The sequence below is a fragment of the Gallus gallus genome, chromosome 2 (genome assembly GCF_016699485.2).
Source record: "Gallus gallus isolate bGalGal1 chromosome 2, bGalGal1.mat.broiler.GRCg7b, whole genome shotgun sequence".
NCBI classification, from domain to species: Eukaryota; Metazoa; Chordata; class Aves; order Galliformes; family Phasianidae; genus Gallus; species Gallus gallus.
This window is the reverse complement of record NC_052533.1, coordinates 85,558,525-85,583,626: the sequence shown is the minus strand read 5'-3', so window position 1 is coordinate 85,583,626 and position 25,102 is coordinate 85,558,525. Positions and strand designations below refer to the sequence as shown.

The window sequence follows — 25,102 nt, the reverse complement described above, 5'->3', positions numbered from 1 at the left end:
ATTAATCATTCTCTGAGACAGTTTTCTTACACTTGAAAAGAGTACTCCTTAGCCTTTTGCCAGCCAGTGTTCCCCTTGTACAGAAAAGAGCCAGCTAGAGGTCTCCTGAATTTGTTCCAGTGATAACCCTTGTGTTTCATGTCTAGCACACTGTATTTGCCCAGGCCCGAAAGCCCCTTAAATGGCCATTGGGTGTCCTTGCCCCAGTATATCTAAAGAGAAAGCATATTTAAATCTTTGTGAGGTTTTACACTGTTCAAAACTAATGTCTCTTTGTAGTTTTTTCTCAGTGTTCATTGGGGAGAGCTTGCCATTTTACTATGGTATGAAGATTAATGACCCCTAAGAGGAGTCCTGTGGATTTCATTTGTATTCTCGATGCTGTGTTTTCACACTTTCAGAGAGCAGAGCTGAACTTCTGAACCACTCCGTCAACCCTGTTAATTTGACAGTGATTTACCTCTCTCTTAATTCACACTGGAATATCATCAGCTGTAGCTATTTGCTTGTTACTCCACTTATAAGGGGAAATCCGTGGTTCATTGCCACAGCACAAGGACTTAGTACACCCAAATGTGTGAATGACCTTGACTGGGAAATAGACAATTTTTTTCAGCCCGTGTTAATACCTGAGTATACCTATAATAGATGTCAGGTGCTTCATGTATTCTGCTTCCAATTCTCATTGAGGATTGAGGTCTCTAAATTCTTTCTCTTTCTCCCTGGAAGGATTCCATTTCCTGGAGAAGGATCTACGTTCAAGAGATGAAGCTGTCATCAGTGTGTATATTTATACTCATGTGAGTTTTGAATAATGAATAGTAGAAAAGATGGAGTTCAAAGTTATGCCTAATGAAAACCTTGTAAAGGCCAATGCAATTACACCTGTAGCTAAGAATTTTTGGTGTACTTCAAGAGTGTGCATAGACATCATTTCATACCTCATTTTTGCCAAGCTGTACTGACAGTGCTCCTGGAAACACTGGTTTCCAAACCAACAAGCAGCAGCAACATCTGCAACTGCAGTGAGCACTGAACTTTGCAGGATAACATTTCATATTGGAGAACAGGCTAAAGTGGGGTCTGACTGCCTCAATGGATGTTACCAGCTTTACAGAAGGAATGCTTGAGGAAATTTCTACTGTTAGACTTGTTGATACACTTTTTGAGACCATGAAACACCAAAATGCAGATGCTGTCAGCAGGAGGATGGTCTCAGTGTCACAGCCTCCTGAAGTTTAATAGACATCTTTACCTTTCTTGCATAGATAAAAAAGTAGATCAGGTAAGCTTTCTGTACCATTGTGTTCTATTTCCTAGGCAGCTATGTGCTGCTCTGCTTTCCAGCACATCTTGTGGTCATGTAGCTCTAGTCAGTTCTTTGTTATGAGGAAACAGAAAAACCTAGAAAAAGACAAAATGCTTTGACTTTGTCTAAGCAGTGTGTTAATGCTGATAATGAATTGTTGCTCATTTTGGAGCATGGGCTAAGTGGTATAGATAATATCTATCTGTAAAGGACTATAAAATATATATCCTTCTCCTTAGCATTGGGTAAGAGGGTTAACATACAACTGGTTATTCACTGTTGGATGTAAATGCTTCTCAGTCACTGCTTTCTAATATTCAATTTTCTCCTTTCCCTTGAAATGACATGATACCTTCCCTATCATATTAGCATATTCTATATTGTATGTGATAAGGGATACACATTGTACTTCTCTGAAGCAAAAGATACAATGAACATTTGCGCCAGAATTTTTAAGAAATCTGTTTTTTTTTTTCTTGTAAGCACCTGAATATTTACAATTCCATCAATATTGTTGTAACCTGTACCTGTAATGAAAAAGAAAAATAACAATGCATGTAGGAAAATAGATCCATTTGATTACTCATTGTCATTTACAATCACTACTTGAGATCAATATACTGTGATTAATTCTTTCAGCAAGACTGGAAAAGAAAGGCAGTGTGTCTCAACAGAGCGTCAGAAACAGCTGAAGACAACCGACATCTATTGCAAACCCAATGCAGAAGAACCAAAGTTCCAACAAACTCCAGGCCAGACACAATTGCTCTTCTATTGTGGTGCCACCAAAGGAAGTGTCTAGGGGCAGTACTGGCTCCTGGATCTCCCCTTGTTGGGGATCTTTGAGGAATCTCACACATAAAAAGTTTACTTGCATTATTTTTAAATGATTATATTTTAAAAGCACTATGTCTTTAGTAAATGCTGCTCCCTTTAAAATAACAAAATCAACAGAAACATTAGTTAGCTGCTTCACATGATATATGCCTTTCAAAAATATAAGCTTAGCATTTACTTACGTTATGCTTTAGTAAACTTGGCAAGAAACTGAGAACAGAAAGTCTGAAAGTGTGATTTTCTTTTAAACATTGTGCTCTTTTTTATTAATCTTAATTATGCATTACGCAAAATCAATAACAACTTGAATGAAGAAATAGGATGTCAGAAAAAGATCTCTGGAAGAGCCCTTTGCATCAGTGGGATTCTGAAGGTATATTCCAGTAGGCAAACAATGGCATGGGAGGCAGGGGGTGTTTTGTTTGTTTGATTCTTTATTTATTTTTAATTTATGTGATTATGGGATTCAGAGGGACTGCATAACAGTATAAGCACAGATCATGAAGAAATCTGGATCCAATTTTGAAATCTGGATCCAAACCAAAAATACCCCAAACTTGATAAAGCTTCTCTGTGTACTTTCAGTGGGCAGTGAAAGTCACAGAAGACATAACCACTAGGAGAAAATAAAATAGGGTTTCCAATATACTGAATCGTTACTGCTTATTCAATGCATTGTACCAGCACAGGCTAGGATTAGATTTACAGTGTTAAAAACAGTAGTAATGCCATAGTAAAGGCAAATTTATTCTGCAAATATTTCTTGTCTAGTCTACTAGGTAGAGAGCTGCAGCCTGCTTATGGTAAGCACAAGAATCCTTACAACATGTCCTGTTTTCCTTGTCATTGCTCTCTCTAGCCCTACAAATCTGTTTTCATTCTCCTTTCCTCTTCAAGTAGTTTGCCATCTCACTTAAATAGGACGAGCAAAGTTGTGCAAGATGTTGGTTTAAAACCTTCTGGGCCAAGGAAGGAGTAGATTCCAACTCTTGTGCTGTGGGTGAATGCTTTTCTTACCAGATTAAAAAAAAAAAAAAGGTCTGTACCTAGTTTGGATTTTTTCTTAAATGTAACTTCCTTTTTTTTGTGTGTGTGTGTTTTAAGTGAATGCAGCTATATTTTTGGCTACTGGTCCCAGTCTGCAAGGAGGTTCTGAGCCCACACCTGGTTCACCTCCCAAGGGCAGGCAGGGAACTAGTTTCAGCATCCTGCCCAAGCAAGGGAACAAACAAGCAGAACCAACACAGGAAAGTACTCCATGGCTGGAGGAAAAGCCACAGGAGGAAAGATCTTCACCCCTCAAAATGCACAAGGGCAGAGACATCTAAGAAGTTTATGTCAAGTATGAAGAAGGCCAAGTGTAGGGGATGGCAGCTAGCTTGCATTCTGCCCAACTCTGCTTCAGACTTTCTGACTTCTTTACGTGGGGGCCCAAAATGGCCAAGGTCAGGTCACAAGACTTGCCATCAGCTGTACAGACCAGTTTGTAATGTTGGCTGAAGACAACAGAGAAAGCAACACCCCTCCCTCCATAAAATGGGAATGATGATGCTCTTTCCCTTCGAAATGTTTTGAAACATATGGATGAAAGTCTTAAACAGGAACTAAACTCCCATTTTGAAACAAGCCTGCAATATTGTTTGCCTTCAAAGAAACAAAGGTTACATGTTCCAAAAGTTTGCACAGTAAGTACTTACAAGCTGCACATTGTTTTTCATTACCAATGATTTGTTTTCTTGCAGAACAACTTCTTCTTAAATATTAAACATAGTCGAAGTGACTAATGCATTTTTTTAATCTAAGAATTGCTCAATTAAAAATTTAGAAGGCACGCAATTTTGATTTCTGCCGACAATAGTCAAAACTTGTGTATAAAGATTAATTACTTATAAAGTAAAACACATCTCTTAAAAAGTGACATTAAATTTGCATCTGCACCGTATATTGGATTTTAGTTGACGGTCTACGCAGAGGACTTCTGGCGGACTTTGGGTGGAGTTTTAAACTGCTCTGGCAGATGCATGATGTGGACTGACTGTTGCTTGGAACAGGCAGAACTGAGAAACAAAATATTTTCTACTTCTGATTCTTGTATATGGTACTCTATGGATATCTTACTCAACAGTGTGGGAAGATACACCAAATTTTGAGTTTGCATTATGTTATTGAGAGTTATTATCTTACAGGGAAAAGGTATTCATATTTCATATACATGTAAGCAACTGTTGTAACATTTCATACTGATTGTACATGGTTGAGATGTCTAAGTCAGAAAAATATACATCTCTTTTACTATACCAAGAGTGCCCTCTAGAGTCTTATTGGGCCAAATTAGTCTCTGGTGCAAGTCCTCTCTTCAGATCAGCTCTGAAATGTGCACATCTCTATGGGTCACGTTATGCAGTGACCCAATCTGAACGCTACAGTGCTTGCTTGAAGAAGTGAATAATACAGTTCCAAGACAAAGATGGATTTTTTTCACTTACTATGATCTCTGATAACTCATTACAAAAAATTGCTTGTAGCCTCTTTACTTCAGATATTTAGCATTCCAATCAAGTCATAAAGTATTAGGAAAATGATGAAAAAGAGAACTGTTTTAATCTCTTCCTAAAACCATGTGAGAGATGTATATGTCTATGAAAGATGACAGAGGGAACGCACACAGGATAAATGAACTGGGCTGGTGCTTGTTCTTTCTTTACAAGTGTTAAAAAGCAGCACTTCGCCCCTCTGAGGGTTGGATTAAGCTTCCGCTGAAGCCAGTGGCAAACCTTAAGTAATCAAGGAAACAGAATTATTGCACCGATTGCCAGAAGGGTTTGTATTCAGTTGTTAAATTAATAATGGGGATCTGGTTCAATAAACAGTTGTGTTTCCCATTAACTTGTAGCTGCAGAGCTGCTTCTTATTACTTACCAATATATTATGCAAAAAAGGCAGGGGGAAAAGGACAACTGTGAAGTAAAGAGGCTAAAACGAAATGGTTTTAAAATCTATGATGCAAGGAAACAAACTCAGCACACACTTCAAACTGTGTACCATTTATGTTGTTCAAAAAGAGAGACTTGTTTTAAGATCAGAAGAATGTAATTCTTAACTACAATTCTTTAACTCAAAGCATATAATAAAAAATATTAAATACTCCTTTTCTTCCTTCGAAGAACTGAATCTTCCCTTTTTGCCTGTTTCTGGGCTCCCAGCTGGAATGGCTGATTCAAACCAAGTTACACTTTGCCCTTAGAAAACATTCTGAGGAAAACTGGGGATAAATAGCCTCAACAAGTCAACTGAAATAGGCTTCACTTAGATGAAGTCAAGAGGATTTGGCCCTATATTGATGTTTACAGCAGATGCACATGAGGCTGAGGCATGGTTTGTTGAATTATTAACTAAAATATACGCATATTCAATGAAGTGTTCTTTTATTCTGATTTTTCTAAAGGAAGAAGAAAATAACCAATTTGAATGATGACACAGAAATGATAACTGAATCTTTTTCCACTATAATATTGTTGAGAATAACCCCCACCCTTAATTCATATTCTGTTTTACACAGTCTCAAGTCCTAGTAATGGAAGTGCACCATCACCTCTCACACCAGGGAGTTCTGAGGCCATCCCCTTGTGAAGAGAAGCTGGCAGTTATTCTTGGTCACCATGACTGCCATCTGCAAAGCTACAGGCAGTCACTTGGGTCAGCTAGAGCTGATTTCATACACTGAGGCAGAGCACAAAGGGAAAACAATATACACACAATACACAAAGATCCTTAATTTGTTTTGGTAGGTTGCACACAACATGGACAATATTTCATTCGTATAGCAAAAACTGACAAATGATAAACCCGCTGTGATACACAGTAGACATAAAACTGCAAAACCAGCCACCAAATAAACTATTTTTTTTTTTTTTCACCTGCAGGAAATGTTTGGAGCTCAATCTGGAGGCCACTGCAGTCAGTGGAAGTCTCTCCATTGACGTGAGTTGACATCTACCTGTTCCCTCCTTATTCTGTAAATAACTTCTCCTTATTCCACATCTCCACCATCTGATCATCACAGAGCTCAGAATGAAAGATCTGAAAGCCTTATACATCTTCCTGTTATTCCAGGAAATGAGTTTTCACATCGCTTTCTTCTGTACTTCCCATTACAATAACAGGAAAATGTTCTAAATTTCTCATTGTCTCTTTTAAATAGGAATAAGTCTATTACACTTGATAGTTTGGACCTTCTTTCTCTGGCTATGCTTTGGAAGCTGCAGTTATTGACAAAATAAAGATGTACTTTCATCTTTTAGGGATTGTTGCTTTTTTAATCTTCTCATTCTTTGAGGCCACGCAAAAGAGGCATTTCAAGCAAAAATCTCACCACTGATTTTGTTGAAATTCACTTCAAGTGTTCTTCCCCCTCCTCACCCCATTACAACCATAATCTCATAAATAACAGGTAGTTCACTGGGTTTGGGTGCTGAACAAAATGGTTGCCCTATTTGGAATATTCAGGAAGATAGGAAGCATTTTATGTAATCACCTGCATGAAAGATTTGAGCTACTTCTGTATTTCATTGGAGAACTTCCTAACCATTAGCCTTAATCACATGAAGAACAACTTTCCTATTTCTCCAGTCAAAACAGCCTCACTTGTTTGGAAAGAAGTGTGATAACAGGTGAGATTATGAGAGTGGCTCCACTGCTTGGTATCAAGGCAGATTAGTTGGGCTGTGCTGTGGTGATACCAGTCATGGTGTTATGTTACCTGATTTTGAAAATGTTTGGTTATTATAGAAATGAGGTGTTGTAAAGAGGAAAATAGCTAAGAATTTGTCCTTTCTCCATTTTACAGAAGTTCTTACTGAATAAGAGAGTATTTAAGTGTAAGATTTATCATTTCTCCCCATGGTCAGAAAAAGGAGTTGTATGATCATGACCAGTTGCCAAAATAAATGGATGAAACACTGCAGATGGGTGGTCCCTGGACATTTCAGCTCCTCTGATCTGGAGATGCAGAACTCAGAGCACGTTTCTGCTCTGTGCTTTGTACTGGCATTAATGAGTTCCCGCCCCTAGAGGCATTTAAGAGGCATGGATATGGCGGAAAGTGACATGGCTTAGTGATGTAAGTAAGCCAGGTTACTGGTTGTACCTGATGATCTTGAAGGTCTTTCCCAACCTAGATGATTTTAGGATCCTATGAGTCCAGTGCAAACAGGTGAATAGCTAGGTCAGGGACCTTGTCCAGCGGAAACCTTACAAAAACAGTGATGAAATTTTGGGAAGATTGAGAAGAAAAGGTACATTTTAACTAGAAACTTCAGCTAGAAGTTAAACTTCACACGTGATATCTGTGAATAAAGATCTGTGAAAAACCAGAAGAGTTTTCAAATGGGAAAATCACACATTCTTCCAGATCGCAACTGCTTTCCCATATTCTTTCCAATACTAACATTTTTAATGGTTGCTTCAAGAAGGGGAGGAAAATAACTTGAATATCAGAAGTAAGACCTTTTTCTATTCTTCTATTTATTTTTTCCTTCCTGAGTACTTTCTGTTTAAGCAAGCATTTTTCTTTTTACATCGCAGCATTACCAAGTTCATACTCTAACATCCACTACTTGTACAAGAATGTCTCTTCTGGAAAAAAAAATTCCACTCAGTGTTGTGTAATTGACTGTCAAATACTCTCCATTTATGATTACTGTTTTAACTTTCTAAAAATCTTATTGCCAGTCCTAGGTTCCCACAGTGTAAAAGAGGAAGTATCCTTTCCCAATATGGGATGTCTACACATACAACTATCATAATCTTTACACAAGTAGATGAAAGCACTAGAATTGTGGGTGTCTGTGTGTCCATGCCTGGGTGTATTCATACTGACAGACATTCATGTATGTAAATTAAGTAAGAAAAGGGAATATATATATATATATATATACACATATATTTCTTCCTAGACTCTTCATTTCTTGCTCTTGCTACATATCTTTGATATCAGGTAAGGAGTAATACATATAAAATTTCTTCTATATTGCAAAACAGCAATACTACAGTGAGTCTAAAATAAATACTGAATTTGGGATGAATTCTTCACACGCAGTGCCCTAAAGGCATAACACCATTCTCAGTGCTGTCCCAAATTGAAAACGAAAATACAAAGTGAAATTTTTCCCAGCACTGTCAGTGAGTCTTGTTGGTTCCCGTGACACACAAGATGTTGTATGTAGTTATGTAGAAGGCATATCACTGGAGACAATGGTGTGTACTGCATCGCTCTGACCTCCTCGTAAGTCTGCACCAGTGGTACAGGAATTAAACTGGATCTTGGAATGATTAAAACATATGTATCTGAAATTCATCTTGTAAAGACAACTCAAAGTGACCACTTATAAACTGAGTTCTGAGATATTCTGTCACAATGTCATGATCTTACTGGCTCTGACTCCACTTGCAATAAAGAAGCTCTTTCTGAATTCATATAATCTCCTCAGTAAATCTTGAAATCTCTTCAGAATTTTCTTCAAGCTTATCTTCAAGTTGTTTCTAAATAATTCCCTGTATACAGTGTCACCCAGATAACAAATATGATGTACACCTTGTGTTACTTGTTCCACTGTTCTTGGTGTCCCAGGGGATGCTCTGGTTACCCTCCTAGACTATCCTTCACAGCTGCTAGTGTTGTTATAGTCCCCACAGGTTCTCACAATACCTTCACTGCATGAAAGGCCATCACACTGAGTCCTACAAATAATCCTGAGTTTACAGTTCCTTCTGGTGCTTTCCCACAGACTGCCACAAGTCTAACCATTAAAAAAATACAGGAACAGAAATATCAGCGAAAACTGGTCTCAAGGCTACTACCTTCTACCAAATGTACATCTTTGCCTGACATCACCCCTCTGCTTCTCATTCCAGTTTTGTAGCCAATTTTTAACTAGTGTAGAGCAAACCTCTCCACTACAAATAACTCCATGCAGGGATTTTGTGCCTTTGGTAATAAATGCCCCTTTCATCCTTATTCCTACCCTAGGAAAAAATCTACTTTTCTTCCCTCAGAAATGTCCAGTGCCTTTACTCCTAGAAACACAGAGGAAGGTGCATTCTGTAGTCACAATTCTATTCCCATAAATAGAAACATTCTTAAGTATGATTCACTGACACATAGGACCTCAACTCCTTGCCCTCGATAAAACAATCGCACCTTAAAAACAGTTTAATAAATGCATGGGGTTTCATTTTAAAAGTTAGTTCTTTTTAACTGCAGCTCTTTCAGTGACAGACTTCTCTGGAGGAACTCAAGAACCTTTTTCTAATTTCAGGTCTGAATGCCCTTATGGTCTTTTTATGCTTATTTCTTTTTATGCTAACATTGCCTTTTAATTTAAATAGATATTTCCCTTCACTGTATTTACACCCTTAATATATTTATAGATTGCAATCACAACCTCCTCCGCACTGCAATCTACTTAGATAAACAAGTCAGCCTTCTGCAATGTCTTTTCCATAAAATGGGTTCTCTGTATTTCTGTCCTCTTAGCCTCTCTCTGCACCCGATCCTGTTAATTTTGTCCTTTTTTTTTTTTTTTTGACAGAAATTCAGATCACAACTAACTACAAGTGTGTTGATTTGTGATCACTAAACTACATTTTTGTTCCGTTGTCTGTTTTGCCTAACTGTCCTTATCACTAATCAAAAGAAAGACGAAAGCGATACCATCCATTTTAGCAGTGAAACTTCAGTGAAAGAAGTTGTTTGCTTTCATACTAATATGAAATATCTGTATCACACTATAGTTCTTTATTGCTCATTTAGCTATTTCTATATTTTTGTCAAAGCTGTCCAAACCTCTGTTTCTTCTGAAGTCTACATCACATTTCTATTCCTCACAGACATCACCACTGTAACGCTGCAGTAGGATTTGCACTGTGACAGATCAGAGTCATAGAATCATAAAATATCCTGAGTTGGAAGGGACCCACAAAGGTCATCAAGCCCAAATCCTGGCTCTACACAGGATCACCCAACAATTAGACAGTGTGTCTGAGAGCGCTGTTCAAACATCTCTTAAACTCTGATCAGCTCAGTGCCATGACCACAGAATTGGGCAGACTCTTCCAGTGCCCAACCACTTTCTGATGAAGAATACTTTTTCTAACACCCAACCTGACCCACTCATTCACAGCTCCATGCATGTGAATACTGCCATTCAGTAAGACAGTCTTAAAATGAAAGCACCATTTTTTTTCAACTTTCTCACCTCTATCAGTCTCAGAAATGTTAAGACTACTGGGAACAGTGTGATGATCCTGATGTTCATCTTCCACCTGCAACATAAGGTGCTGAAATTTGATCCACTTAACTCTCTCCCGGGATGGTTCCTGTATAACAGAAGAATATTTTTCAGGAATCCATAAATTGGATAAACTGGATGCGAAGCTGGAGAATCTGTTTCTTCCAGTGGTAATTTGAATCTCCCTGGTTTTAACTTCAATGTTTGATTCTATCCTTCTTCAATGGATTTTTAATCGTTGTTTTTTGCCTGATATTTTCTCACTTTAATAACACTCCATTCGCATCCCTTCTCAGTCTTCTTTCTGATAAACTAATTGATTTATTTGAGTTTCTTATTTAACAGTATTCCTTCCATCTCTTAAGTTTGTGACTGTTTCCTCCAGTTTTTGCACATTCTTACAAAACTAGGAACAGCATGAGCTGGGACTACTTTTACTGTAACTTGCTCTTCTCCTATTCATTTATACTGAAAACAGCCTCATTAGATATTTCTCGTGGGAAATGCATAGGAAATAAGCAAATTGTTACTACTATCAGCTTGTGAACGTAAGGGGAGCACACCCAGCTAAAATAAAAACAAACTGAAAAATAAAAAAGTTAAAAATCATACATTCTGGCCAACATCACAGGAACTTGGGCCCTTCTCCCCACTCAAAAAAAAAGTAAAACTTATATCACAAATTGTGTTGATTGTCTGTGTTGCCATGCTGATGCAGTCTCCCCGAGATTTATTTTCAGTTGTGTAAACACACATAGAGTTTCATACACATGCACATGCAGAAGTACTGCTATTGCCTCAGGGGATGAAGGAGCCTTGTGGAAATGAAGGGTAAAACACAAGAGGCTTTCTGTCTCTGTTGTATAATCTGAGAGGAAAGTTAGGAACTAGATTTAGGAGCTAGGCAATGTACCAGCCTGCTTCTTGGCTGTACTCCTGACTATCCCACTTCTGGAAGATAAACATTAATGTGGTCCCTGATAGGTGACTCACCTGAATGAAGGAAAAATACTGTGACAGTAACAGCTCGCGAGTGTGAGTCAGAATTAATATTGCAGGATGAGATGTCTACTTTCTTGAATTTATAATTGCTCAGCAAGGAAAATATGAGATTCTAGTTGTCAGATAGATAGTCCGCTTTTCCTGACTTAGTCTTGCTATCACTTTTGGTGCCCAGAATTTTGTTTGAAATTGAATTGCAAAACTCAGTAGAGTTTTAAAATGCAATATTACTAAAATTAGTATAAACTAAGGTTAAAACACACACACACAAAGTACAAGTAAAGATAGCGTCAGAATAGTCCTGAAACAGAAAACCATTTATCTGAGGAATCTGTCTAATTGAATACTGTGTTTGGATCCACCAGTTTCTACAAAAGAGAAGCTCTCAAAACTACAGTTTTACATGAAGATAGCACTCTGGATGTCTCCTTTAGATTGAACAGGGTAAAGAAATTGATATACACAGTAACATCTAAACCCTTCAGCAAGAAAGAAGTCTTGGCCACGTGGATATTTTATTATTCTTGACCATGTTTTTATCTTAAAAAGAAAAATGATACTCTTTTTAGTAGTTAGAATATTGTGTTTGTGTGTTCTGGGTGCTTCAGAAACCTGCTCCCACACTGAAAATGCTTCAGTGCAAACAAAATCTTAAAGATGCCCAACCACTTCTAGTGGAAATGTGGGCCGGTAGGAGAGGTCTCCAACAGAGCCAAGAGCACTTCTTCTCTCATACAAGTACCAGCGTAGGGATTCAGTGCAGAGCACAAGGGCAACCACTGTTGTGATTTTTACCAGCCCTCTCTAAGGGCTTTATTTTAGTCTCTAAAGGCACCTGAGCAACCTCAAGTGTATCAGGGTGAAAGAGGGAAGTTCTGTGAAGAGTCTGTTGAAGTTTGAGGAGAATATCATTGCTTTAGTGGTTATATACAATACATTCTTCATTCTGCAGCTGTTGAAAAATCTCAGGAACAATAATGTTTTTGTCTGCTGCACTTTTCTATGTTTTCAAAGAAGCAACATGACTTACTTTATGTTTAACTGCAAAGTATAAGTGCGCTCTGTAACAAATAAATGTAAGCGGTGTGGGCTGGAGCCCAGGGACACATATTACTTATACATATCTCGTTGGTAACAGAACATAAATACTTCACTAAAGTCTCCATTTGTAATTTGTGCTGAACGTTTCTGAACATATGAAATATGAATTACATTTTGTAATGGCCCTTTGTGTTGAGGTCTAGCGGGAAAATATTGTTCTCCATGAGACAAAGTAAATTGCAATGATTCCTGAAGGGACTTGACTTTTGTACAAGAAAATACATTTAATCTGACATAGTTACTCTAATGATCTCTCATGTTATCTTTTATTGAACACAAAATGAGGTACAGCCATCAAAGTTTAGCATGCTACTGAGTGCACTATCATTAGATTACCAATATGGAGCTGAAGGGAATTGACTTTGCTCTGCATACTTTTAGGGACTCACAAGGTTAGGAGAATGGTCTGTACCACCTGATATTTAAAGGGAGAAGGCTTAAAAAATGCAGTTTTAGAGACATTTACTCCAAAAGAAGTTAGAAACAGTCATTCTTTCTTTACAAGTGCAAGGAACTTACGGGTCTCAACAGAAGAGAGGGCTAAGAGGGGATCTTGCCAGTGTCTTTAACAGCCTACTGGGATGATATGGAGGAGGCCAAGCCAGATTCTTCTCAGGGGTGGATAGCAAAAGGACAAGGGGCAACGGGCTTAAGTTGGAAGAAGAAAAATTCCAATTTAATATTAGGAAAGCAATTTCACAGTGAGGTGATTCGACATCAGAATGAGTTGCTCAGGGAGGCTGTGGAATTTCTCTGGAGAGATTCAAAACAACAAGGAAGGGCCAAACCCAACTCAATGAAACTTCAGATGTAGATCTTATTTCAAAGTCATCCTTACTCTCAACAGGGTCCTGGACCAGATAACACCCAAGATGTCTGTTGTTATGTGATTCCATGTGATTCCATGCTCTTATTTTAGGTTTTATCATAATTATAGTATATCTCTTATTTCCTTTGTAAAATTGAGCATGTTTATCTGTGACAGACATCCTGAAGAATACAAATGCAGTACAGTTCCAAATGAAGAATACAAAATAGCTATTGTCTTTTATTATAAATATTACTAATAACAATTATTTATGGCTAAAATATGCTTCCAGTTAGTTCTGTCATAATGAATCTGCTTCAGTGGAGGGTTTTATTAGCTTTTAAGAGAATAACTGACAGCATAATCAGACTTTTTATTATTCTGATATTCTTAATATACAAATGATTGTTCAACATGAGCATCATAACTATTTTGCTATGTCCATGATATCTCTTTCTTCATCTGATTACTGTTGCTTATCTCAGCAGAGGATGAAAAAGCACTCTGGAGAAATGAAGGGGGTGGAGGGTGGAGAGGAGAATTATAATGTATGTAAATGAAGCCTGCTGAAGCTACATTTTAGAGTCTTTTGTTTATTTTGCTTAGTTTGGTTTGGTTTATCTTTCTCCTTAAAGGGTGATCAGATATTCTTCCTCTTTTAATATTCTCATTTGCAAAGCTTTTACAAACAGCCTTTTTTTTTTTTTTAACCCAGAAATATCAGCTTCAACATCAAAGCGAGCTCAGAGAAATCAGCTATGCACTGTACATTGATTTTAGTTAAATTAGCACAGAGAAAAACTGCTCCTGATACTTGCAAAGGCCCTTTGCAAAACCTAGTATTGTCTTTGACAGTATACAACTACTTTCCAGATTTTTGATGCTTTGAAAAATAATTTGTGAAACTATGTAGCCTGTCGTGATGTTTGCAATAGCATTAAAGATTAATCTCAGCTCAATCATGATACTGTAATACAGAGCCTGGCAAAGGTTCGTGGCTTTGGAGTACATTACCATGCCTTCACATATCTGACTTTATTTCGTGTATCATAGTGATAATGAATAATTTTAAGTTTCTAAGGCTGGTTTTCATCATTATATTCTTTAAGCAACAATACTTTCAGCTTTAATTTTTGTGAATGCAGTTTTGAGGTGGAAACGGTTTGAGGTCTTTTCTATTTCATTATAGCGGATAAAGAAATCAATAAAGTATAAAAAAGTTTTCAAGAACAGTAAGCCTGTTACTCCTGCAGGGCTTCATCTTACACAGCCCAGACCCTCTGAGATGTTAGGAATAGTGAACACTTTGTCCATGGTACTTTGACACGGCTTTTTGTAGTAGCTGGTGTTCAGTAGTTACTTTTCTAGACGTTAAGGAATGTCCAGCGCTGGGATGAACACTGAAGGAAACTGGAGGGGGGCAGGAAGCAGGTGTCGTGGTTAAAGAGGCACAATAAATTGGGAGATGCACAGCTGCTGCTTAATTCTCTTTGCTTTGTTTCAATAAATATAATACATCATTGAGGAGATGAAGGAAAAATGGAAACCTCTCTATTTACATTGCAGTCTGTCTCCATTACGAAGCTGCATATTTCCTACACTGTAATATTGTTGCTGACTACAGATTTTAGTTGAGTGTTGCTATATCTTACTCTGAAGGCAAAAGTGAGGTGTTTCGCATATTTTAAAAAGAACATAAAACATGGTGTACCAGTAATTTTAAAACAAACATCATTTTTAAGCTAGACCCATCTTGGAGGAGTTTTAATCGTAAAAATTCATAATTATTAGTATTTTTCTAAACTTTGAATATAAATTATAATAACAACTATCTTTCATATTTCCTCCAAATTTCACTTGCCAATGGCATGCAGAAGGGATTCTAGTTAAAGCGCTTAACATGAGTTATAGATAATGCCAAGCCCCACTATGTTTCTGTTTAAATTTTACTTGCAGTTTTAAATCAAGTGATCCCTGCCTCATAGGCCAAGCAACCTGTGTCTACCTGCAGACCATTCCTCTCCACATGCTGAGGAAGTCATATCTGCCTTGGTACATCCCCATGGTCCTTTTTGCTTGCTCACCAGCACACTTGAATATATAATTGCCAAAGCTATACGCCCTGTGCCTTGCACAAGACTGTTGCACCAAACTCTGGCAAGTGATGCGTGGTTCTCTCTCTTTAACACTCTTGTGTCGATACGCTGCCCACAATTGCTGCACCTGCTTTTGCTGCTTGTGGTCATGACTGACATCTTACATTGTCTCCATCCCATTGGCGGCCAGCTTCTTTCTCCAGAATGGAGTATAGCTCAATGAAAGCATGTGTCTGTGGGGTAGAGCCATTGGCCTAAGACCTGTGGGACACAGAATACTCCTATCAGAGACTCTAAGGTGCTGCAGCCCTCTGATTTCCATCTAACATGTGAGGCCAGTTAGCACCAAAAGAGCATCAGAGAGGTATTTCAGCAAACTTATGTCTTTACATAAGGCAAAGAAGATCTAACTTACATCTGTTTTTTTCCTCTTTCTGTCTGTACTGACTTCACACAGGTAATGCCAGTTCCTTTTCCTTTCCTTGCACATTATCCAGACACACAATACCTCTTCATGGAAAAAACAAAGGCTACATGCAAGCTACCCCTAATCAGGAGGTTCATCCCATTCCCAGAGCAGGTTTGAGGGAACTGAACTTAAAATTGCAGCAGTCAGTATCTCTCTTTTTTTTTTTTTTTCTTCACCCCTACCCCCCTCCCACTCTAAATCTTGGAGCTTCCCAACACAGGCTGTTTCTGCTTTTGAAACTGTTTTCCCTATCAAGGGATCCATGACTTCTTGGGAGAACCACTACCTTGAGAGTGATGGAATGGATGCAGGTGGTGCTCACGCTGAGCCCTGGAACCTTGGGGTTACATTACTATGGCATGTGACTGATGACTGGCCATCTACTGATGCTTTCCCAGAATATTTCCCTGGCTTCTTAAAATCTGTAGCCCAGAAACATCACAGGCTACAGAAGATAGTTATTTTTTACCCAGCATCCCCTGTGGAATTATTCTTTCACAGCTTTGTCCAAAAACATTTGGCATTTACACCATCCTGAAGCAACAAGTTCTAAAGTTTTAATGAACCTTGGCACCTGCCTAGCACTTGGTTGCAGTATTAGTTTGGAAACCAAACACTTTATCTTCCTGTCTCGTGACAATGACCCATTTAATCCAATCCCACAGCAATACAAAAAAGTGTTCTTCTTTTTTGAATTTAATGAAATAAAAGATTTAATACAGTGAGAATTTAATAGCTATTTTATGTTGAAATCCAGGAATACTATTTAAAGTTGCATGGTATTTTTCTGTGACAGTAACAGTTGAACAACACAGGCAGGACAAGCCTTTTAGGAAGTAATAATTTTTAACAGGCCAGATAATGTACATATACTGTTCTAATAAAAGATATTATAAATGATAATACTTACAAATCTTCTTGTTCCAACTGAACTGAGTATAATTTAAAGTGTCATAACCTAGGTCACTTTTAGAGATGCATTTGTAGCATCGCATTTTTTATTTTAAAATGGGACTGAGTTTTCTGTCAATAAAGTGTAGCAGAGGGCAATATCTACAAAAATCCCTTTCACCGTGAGTAAAACTAAGCTTAACTTTCCAACAATGCAAAAGAGAATCCAGTAGGTTTCCTATCTCTTTCTCCAAGCCTGAGACAGAGATAACAAGGAACAGAAAGCTTGTGATTCATCACAAACCATGCAGCAAAAAATCTTGGATCTTGAAGCACCATCTTGCCACCAGATTCTAATTATCCGGTAAAGCATTCACCAGACTAATTCACATTTCCCAGCTTGGCCCAGTTCAGAAGTCCCTCTTCTTGTCTACAGAGCACATCTACACATAGATTCACTTGCACGTCATATTGTGTAACTCAAATTAAGCAGCTGTCTAAGACATTTGGGGCTGTAAGCAGACAACTCTAGCAAAAGATTAGCATCCTAATGTTGGGATATTTTCTTGGGAGCTCATATTGCAGCAAGGAAATATTAATGAAATTTATCATTTTTCTTACAGTTAGGCCCAAGCTGCCATCAAAAAGCCAAAATTTAGCAGTAGTAAAGCAATTCTTATGTTTAAAATGATGACAAAATCAGCAGTGCCATTAAAAGTAATAAAAAATTAATACTAAAGAGCTATTTAATTAATAATGTAGATTCTATATTAATAAAATTATCTGCCAAGAAACACAGATGTAACAAGAAGGTATCAATGTGGGTTTTATCATAATCTTATCTCAGGATAAAGACATATAATTTTAAATATCCAGCAGCAGCAAAAGATATCCCAATGGCCATTACAAATCCACTTTTGCCAGGTAACAGAATTTGTAAATGTTGACAAATAGTCAGAAGTGTAACATCTGGGGGCTTTGATTGAATGGCAGAAGAGTAATAGTTACTTAAATTTTCAGTTTATGTCCTTGCTTTTAATGGAATCTAGATTTTCAAGGCACTACATGGAAAGCAATAGCTGATGCCATTTTCAATAACTACTAGAATTGGAAGGAAAATCCTGGAGATAGGAGGAAAATCACTGAAGTATGGATTTTTTCAAAGGGAAAGTGTATTGATCTGAATAATTACAGCCTGTTGAGTCTGATGTTGATACTAAGCACAATAATATAGCCATTGATATGAGAATATTATAAATAAATGATTCTCTGACGTAGAACCAGTCTACATAACTTTGGTCAGCAGCACTGCATTGCTATGTCAAAACAAACTCAATTTACTTGACTTTGGAAAGGTTTTCCATCATAGAAGACCAACAGTGACCAAAAACTGATCTTGAAACAAAGTGTCATGGAAAGAGCTAGTGCTACTATCGTTCTGGAAAACAAAACAGATCTGACACTGCATAACAGTTGCTGATGGTTGGTCCACTGAAGTGTTGTGATGATACAAAAAAAGATCAAGTGACAAGCTGAGAAGAGTTTTTATATGCAAGTTAATTAAATCATCCTTCTTAGCATATAATAAAATACTAGCAATTAATACCTCTGATCTAAAATATCACAGGTGCAGGGAACTTTGTTACCAATCATAGCTTGTTCTTTTGCTATTTGATAATATCTAATACTTCTAACAAGGTTCTACATTTTTCCCCTCTGAATGCTTATAACTGGCCTTACAGTGCCTGTTCCTACAAACCGTAGAATTATAGAATTGTTCAGGTTGGAAAAGACCTTCAAGATCATCAAGTTCAACCACAACCTAACCATGCTACCTTAACTCCAACAACCCTTTGCTAAATCATGTCCCTGAGCAGCACATCCAGACGGTTTTTAAACACATCCAGGGACGGTGACTCAATCACCTCCCTGGGGAGCCTATTCCAGTGCTTAACCACCCTTTCTATAAAGAAGTTTTTCCTAATATCCAACCTAAACTTCCCCTGGCGCAACTTGAGGCCATTTCCCCTCATCCTGTCACCTGTCAGCAGTGAGAACAGACCAACCCCACTCTTGCTGTAAGCACCTTTCAGGTATTGGAAGAGAGCAATAAGGTCTCCCCTCAGCCTTCTTTTCCCCAGACTAAACAGCCCCAAATGGAAGGATCTGAGCCGTAAACACTTCCAAAGATGCTCTTCTTGCAAATAGACCAAAGGGATGCAGTGCGGTGCCATATCTAAATGTTAGCTGTTTCTGCTGCTCTGATGATTAAACATAAAATATGCTTTCAAAAATAACAAGCTGAGTGGTGTTCTGTTGGAACACTTCCCTGCGTGATTGTTTTATTTTGGTTTTTATTTGTTTTTGTTTTATTATCATTATTTTAGCTAACAGAAATGTTAGGCTGGCTTAAAAATATAATCAAATTACAGGTAGTGGAAATTGCTTTCCTTAGTGATGGAAAAGCAAATATTTTACAGAAGGATCAGATTAGAGAAATAGCAGAAAGAAGGACAACAGCCATAAGAATTTCACCCAAGTGCTGCCAACTGGTACAAGGCAGGAGTATTTTGTGTATTCTGCTAATAAATCATGATTTTGAATCCAAAAAATTTCAGTCATCATTCTTTCTTAGTACTAGCAGAAACTTTAAAACAATATTACAAAGGTTTCAGAAATAGAATTTGCCTCAAGAAAACAGTCTGATTTGTCCAGTAGGATATTCTCAGTGTCTACCTGTGCTGCAATTAAATTAGGCATATGGCTCACAGGGTTCAGTTCAACTACAGAAGTGCTCGACAGAGTAAGAATTTGCTTATCCTGAGTGATAAATATGTATTCTGACCCTCTGCTGTCTAGTAAAACACATAGAGGATGGATAACATTGCATGTAAATGCCTAATGACAAGTGCCAGGATTAATGTTACTAAGCCTTGCAGTGAGATAGACCTACTTGCTGCATATTCTGCTAATGGATCAAAAGAGGAATTGTACTTGCACAACGAGTTGTAGCAGAGGTTAATGCATCTTGTAGAGAAAGTGAAGATCCCAATCTCCTAACAACAGCTCATAGGAAAATCTCCCTCTTTGACTCTTCCTAGGACAATTACATCTGAAATCTAATTGTTGGGTTTTGCTTTAGTTCAAAATCTAACATGACTGTCTACAGTGCATGCAAGCAGTTCATTGTTCAACAGAAATATCATTTGCTTTATTAATAGTATCTCATAAAAATTGATAAAAAATACTTATGTATGTAAAGATACCACAATGTCTCATTTACAAATTGCCTATTTATAAGCAGCCTTAAAATGCCTTGTGTAAAAGAGGTGGGCTTAAACATAGCTTGTTCCAGAAAGTAATGTTTACTATTTATTATAAAGGAAACAACAAGGGATACAAAGAGCGCAGTAACACCATCTGATAGAGTAAACTCTCAGCTACAAAACAATATTTTGTAACATAATCACCACCATTAGCTATGCATTTTTGCCAGTGATGAATAGGCATTTACATGCTGCACTTAGAAAAACTTGCCCCAGCAGAGGTGACCCAGCGTTTCACAGCCTCTATGACAGAATCACCTCTAGGATAATGTTGTCCACACAGTCCAACTTTGTCCAACACTGTGTTAACATCCACTGTTTAGTCTCCATAACATGGGAACAGTGTCATGTTAGGTTGGTAATCAGACTATAGTTTAAATAGTCCTGCAAGCCCTGGTGCCTCCTTACTTTAGATCTTGTGTCACTCTTCTCTGCACATCTTCTAGTTTTATTATATCCTTTTCTTTTTGTGGTAGAGAGAGCCAGAACTGCTCACAGTATCCGTGGACACACTGTTTTTTTTTACTATGACACGATAATGCTTTCTATTTCTGTCCCAATAGTTCTTACTGTTCTACTTGCTATTTTGATAATAACTAAGCACTGAGTGACTGTTTCCAGAAAACTGTCCACAAAATCAATTTCTGACTAATATATATTTAAAAAAATAAATAAACAACAAGCCCAGAAAATGGAACCAAAACATAACAAAACAAAACCAGAATTAATCAAATCTGATTATTTAAATATACATGTGTAAATTTTCTCTTTGTCCAAAGAAGAAAAGGAGAACCTTGTACTTCTATAATTTTATTTTACTTCTATAAGTATTACTTCTATAATACTTTTCTTCTGGCCACTCACTAATACTGAATAAATTCATTATACCCATCTACCAACCTCTAAGTCTTGAGTATCAAAGCTGTTCTAGATCTTTCATACATACTGTCCTCTGTTCTTTCTGCTCACACTATGAACTTACCAAAGTGAAACCATCCAATTAATCAGGTAAACCTCTTAGGTTTACCTAGGGAAGTTGATTTTAACTTCATACTTACGGATTTCCACTAGAGAAATACATTCTTTTCTCGAGGACTCCAACATTTCCAATGTTTGCAAAAGACCTTCTTTGTAATTGAGTCATTGAGGGAGGGCAGATGCTTCTGAAATAATTTAATATAATTAAATTCAGATTTGACTTGTCATGAAATATTGAAAAATTACCAGTATCTGGCTTTGCACAGCTTGATAATGTCAGTATGGCAGATATCACTATAAAATATTATTTTTATATATATATATATATATATAATATCATTACTGCACTGGGAAAACAGGTAGCAGAGGCTCAACCTTGTAAATCTGGATGACTTCAGAGTATTCCTTGTCCCCACACCTGCATTTTCTTGATGTTATGGGGTGTGGGTTGAAGAGCAGTCTTGAACTTCAAATGAAGACGATAGCTTTCATCAAGGTTCCCAGAGTAAGTCCGAAAAAGTGCCATGCAAAATCTTGTAGTATCTGGAGGGTCCCTAATAAGCAGAGGAATACCCCAAAATACCTGCAGAAAACAGCTGAAATGTTCCTTATCATACGTTTTTCTGGAGAATGAGAAGGGGAAGTAGCTGCTCAACTCTGTAAACTAGATATGTATAAGGACTCACATTGCTGCAAGGTTTCAACTATCTCTAATTATTTGTTTCTATGTATGTGATGGTGCTTACTGGTTCCAATTACATTGTGCTAAGCTTTGTGCACATTCATAATAAATAACAGTCCTTTCCTCATGTCTGCTCACAAGAATCATTGGTGCCCACCCCACTGATGATCATCCCTGTGAAGAATACAGCAAGACAACCTACCAAGGCCATCTAGCACTGCCAGCCAGTGAGACTGGATGATACAAGAAATTTCCAAGCTAATCCCTACCATTAAGCTTCCACCAAACAAAGAGATCTTAGAAACCTGAAAAGAAGGGAAGAAAAATAAACCTAGGAGAAATTTAGTCACAAGAATCTCTAGGGATTTTTCTGAAATAAAGAACATGTTCATAAAACATACAATGTATGTGGCCAACTCAGCTCTTTGGAAGAAGTTAAAAACTCATTCGGACTTAAACTAGACTATCAGAAAGAGTTGTTAAGAAAACCATGCCACGATGATCACAGTCATTGTACAGAGGACTGGACACAGAACATAAGATCAAGTTGAAATTAAGCTTTGAAGACACACTAGACCTTGCAGATGCCAGACACTAATCTTTATCAAAACCAGTGGCCCTCTGTTAAACTGGTGAAGGCACAGCCAGGCTTAATGACAGTGTTGGAATGGCTGCTGCTGGACATGCTAACAAGGACCAGAACCTTTGTCCTTTATTGATGGTTTTCTCTGTCCTGATCTCTGCAGATCGGAAGAGAACATGGTTACATTGGCAGTACCTAGGTCAGGGAAACAAACAAAACTCCTGGTGGCCCTGCCTGGCAGGGGGGTTGGAGATTCATGATCCTTGAGGTCCCTTCCAACCCAGGCCATTCTGTGATTCTGTGACAAAGAAACCTGGAGAATTTTGGTCCTCAAAGGGGCGTTATCTCAAAGAACAGCAGCCCTCAGCTACTCTAAAGGCTGCATTTGGATTCTCAATGAAACAATCTGCATTTGTAGAAAAAAATAGGAAGCAGAAGTGAGCGAAAAATTACATAATAGTTTCATTGACAATCTTTATATACTTTCATTCAGGGACATTAAACCAAACAGCGTGTTCTAGCCTGCAGTGTTATGAATAAAAAGACGATTTTTGAAGAACTGAGAAATGTCTTTATAAGATAGGAAAGACTGAAGGAAAATCATCCCATCTGCAGGAAATGCCAGAATTAGGGAGATTTGATCTGAATTTTAGGAGCTTCCAGAATTCTGAGATGCCTTTCAGAGGTTAAAACAAATTGTGTTGGCATACAATACACACTTGATTAAATTCACATGACTAGAGGGAGAAAATCTGCTTTTTGATACCTGCATTTGTCCTAAGAAATGCCTTCAAAAAGGGATAACAGAATGATTTAAAGGAAACAAAGTAAAAACAGCCATCCTATATATGTAAAATCTCATGAGCCTGCCAAAAGAAAAAAAAAAAAAAGATGCATTTTGCCTTGCATTTGTTTAGTTGAAAGCAAATTCCCTCAGCGTAGCTTGAAAATGTGAAATGGTTAAGAACTCCATTATCATTCATGCTTCAACAACTTCATTATGTACACAGGCCCAGTCTTTTACAGGCTAAAAGAGCAATCCTGATCCATGCTGCATGCCATCTATAACGTAGCCTTGCTGAAATACCCATACCACTAACATCTGTCTTCTGCAATGCTAAAAGAAAAAAAAAAAAAGAAAAAAAAAAAAGAGAGAGAGAGGGAAAGATTCCTTAGATAAAATGCGTATAACAATGACAAAAAAAAAAAAAAAAGGAAAATACAAAAACCTATGACAGACAAATTTTATTAATGGCTCAACTGTATGCGTTCAGGGCATAATTAACTATTCACAGGTGAAATTAGCAGATAGGAGTGTCTGTCGTGAGCAAATTGAATAGACCATGATTATATCAATAGTTTTCAACCAGTGTCCCCTGGTTATCAAACTATCACATAAATTTGTCCACTCTCTCTCTTTCTGGGAGGAGTGGGTTAGAAGGGAGGGAGAACTTTAATTATCCGGCCACGGTATATGGCAGGTCATTAATAAAACCTAGTTATCTAGCTGCAGGTTTTATAGTTTTACTGTTATCTATCTTTTATCTAAATAAACATTTGGAAAATGTCCTTAAAATTTCTGGAGATACTTTGCCCCTTCTCCAATAGATATTTGAAAATGAAACTTTACTGGATTTTACTATACAATACATAGCATCACCTCAAAGACTCCCACCTTTTTCCTCCTACCACTATAATGGAATTACAGAGTTTGGCGGTACATACATTGATGGATCTAACCAACCTGCAAATGCAGATAAGGGTAAAATCACTTGATGGGTTAGTTCTCCTTAATGTATATTTACTCAGCCTTTATGTTATGTATGCATTTTTTACTTTCATGCCACATATATCAATGACAAATGTAAGAATTGAAAAGCCAGTAATAATACAAAAGAACTGTTATTTTTTTTCTCTATGGTGCAATTGTCAGACAGGAGCTTTTCATTTGAATAAAGAATAGTAGGAAATTAATATTCTGGGGGCCCTGGTCCTGATTCTGCTCCAAGTAAATCCAATTTCTAAACAAAACAAAACAAAACAAAACAACAACAACAAAAAAGACTTCTATGATATCACTGGTTTCCAATAATAAAATCCTTACGTATCATTTATAATATACTTCTCAACAATTATGCTGCTTATAAAAGTACATACATGTTTACTGTCTATTTATACAAGCTCATTATGTAATTGGCACATGTAAAAATATTTCTTTGGAGGATAACCTACTTATAGATGCATCCTCCATTTGGTAATTCTCAGTATTTTCTGTCTACAGGACATAACCTACATTTTATGACTTCAATATTACCTTTTTCTTTTTATTATTGATCTTCAAAAATGTCAATATCATGGCATTCTACTAATTAAAAAAAAATCTCTTTATTATCCAATAATTTGAGAGAGTTTGTATATTCTGGTATAATATTTTGTCATACACATTATTCCATAAGTCTGTGAAAACTTTTCTACAGTTTCTAGGTTAAAAAAAACCCAAAACCAAAAATAAAATAAAATAAAATAAAATAAAGGAAAAAAAAGAGGAGCAAAAAAGGGGAAAAAAGGTTTGTGAAAGCACCTTTATTCCCATTTTCAAAAACTGTAAGCCTCGAGCAGTTCTATTCGACGTTTCATAAGTAGAATTACCAATTCTGATGAACGTGACTAGGAGCACACTGATGGAGGACCTGCTGTTGGGTTGGGATATGAAAGGAAAGATGAAACAGAGA

General features: G+C 37.3%; 1 long non-coding RNA gene across 1 annotated transcript; it reads right to left on the bottom strand.

Moving 5' to 3' along the window:
• Positions 1–592: 592 nt before the first annotated feature.
• LOC121109623 lies at positions 593–20,653 on the bottom strand. Its single transcript, XR_005857381.1, has 3 exons — positions 20,536–20,653; positions 10,402–10,522; positions 593–752 (listed from the first exon to the last, which is right to left on the bottom strand). It is a non-coding gene; the product is annotated as an uncharacterized LOC121109623 (long non-coding RNA).
• Positions 20,654–25,102: the final 4,449 nt, after the last annotated feature.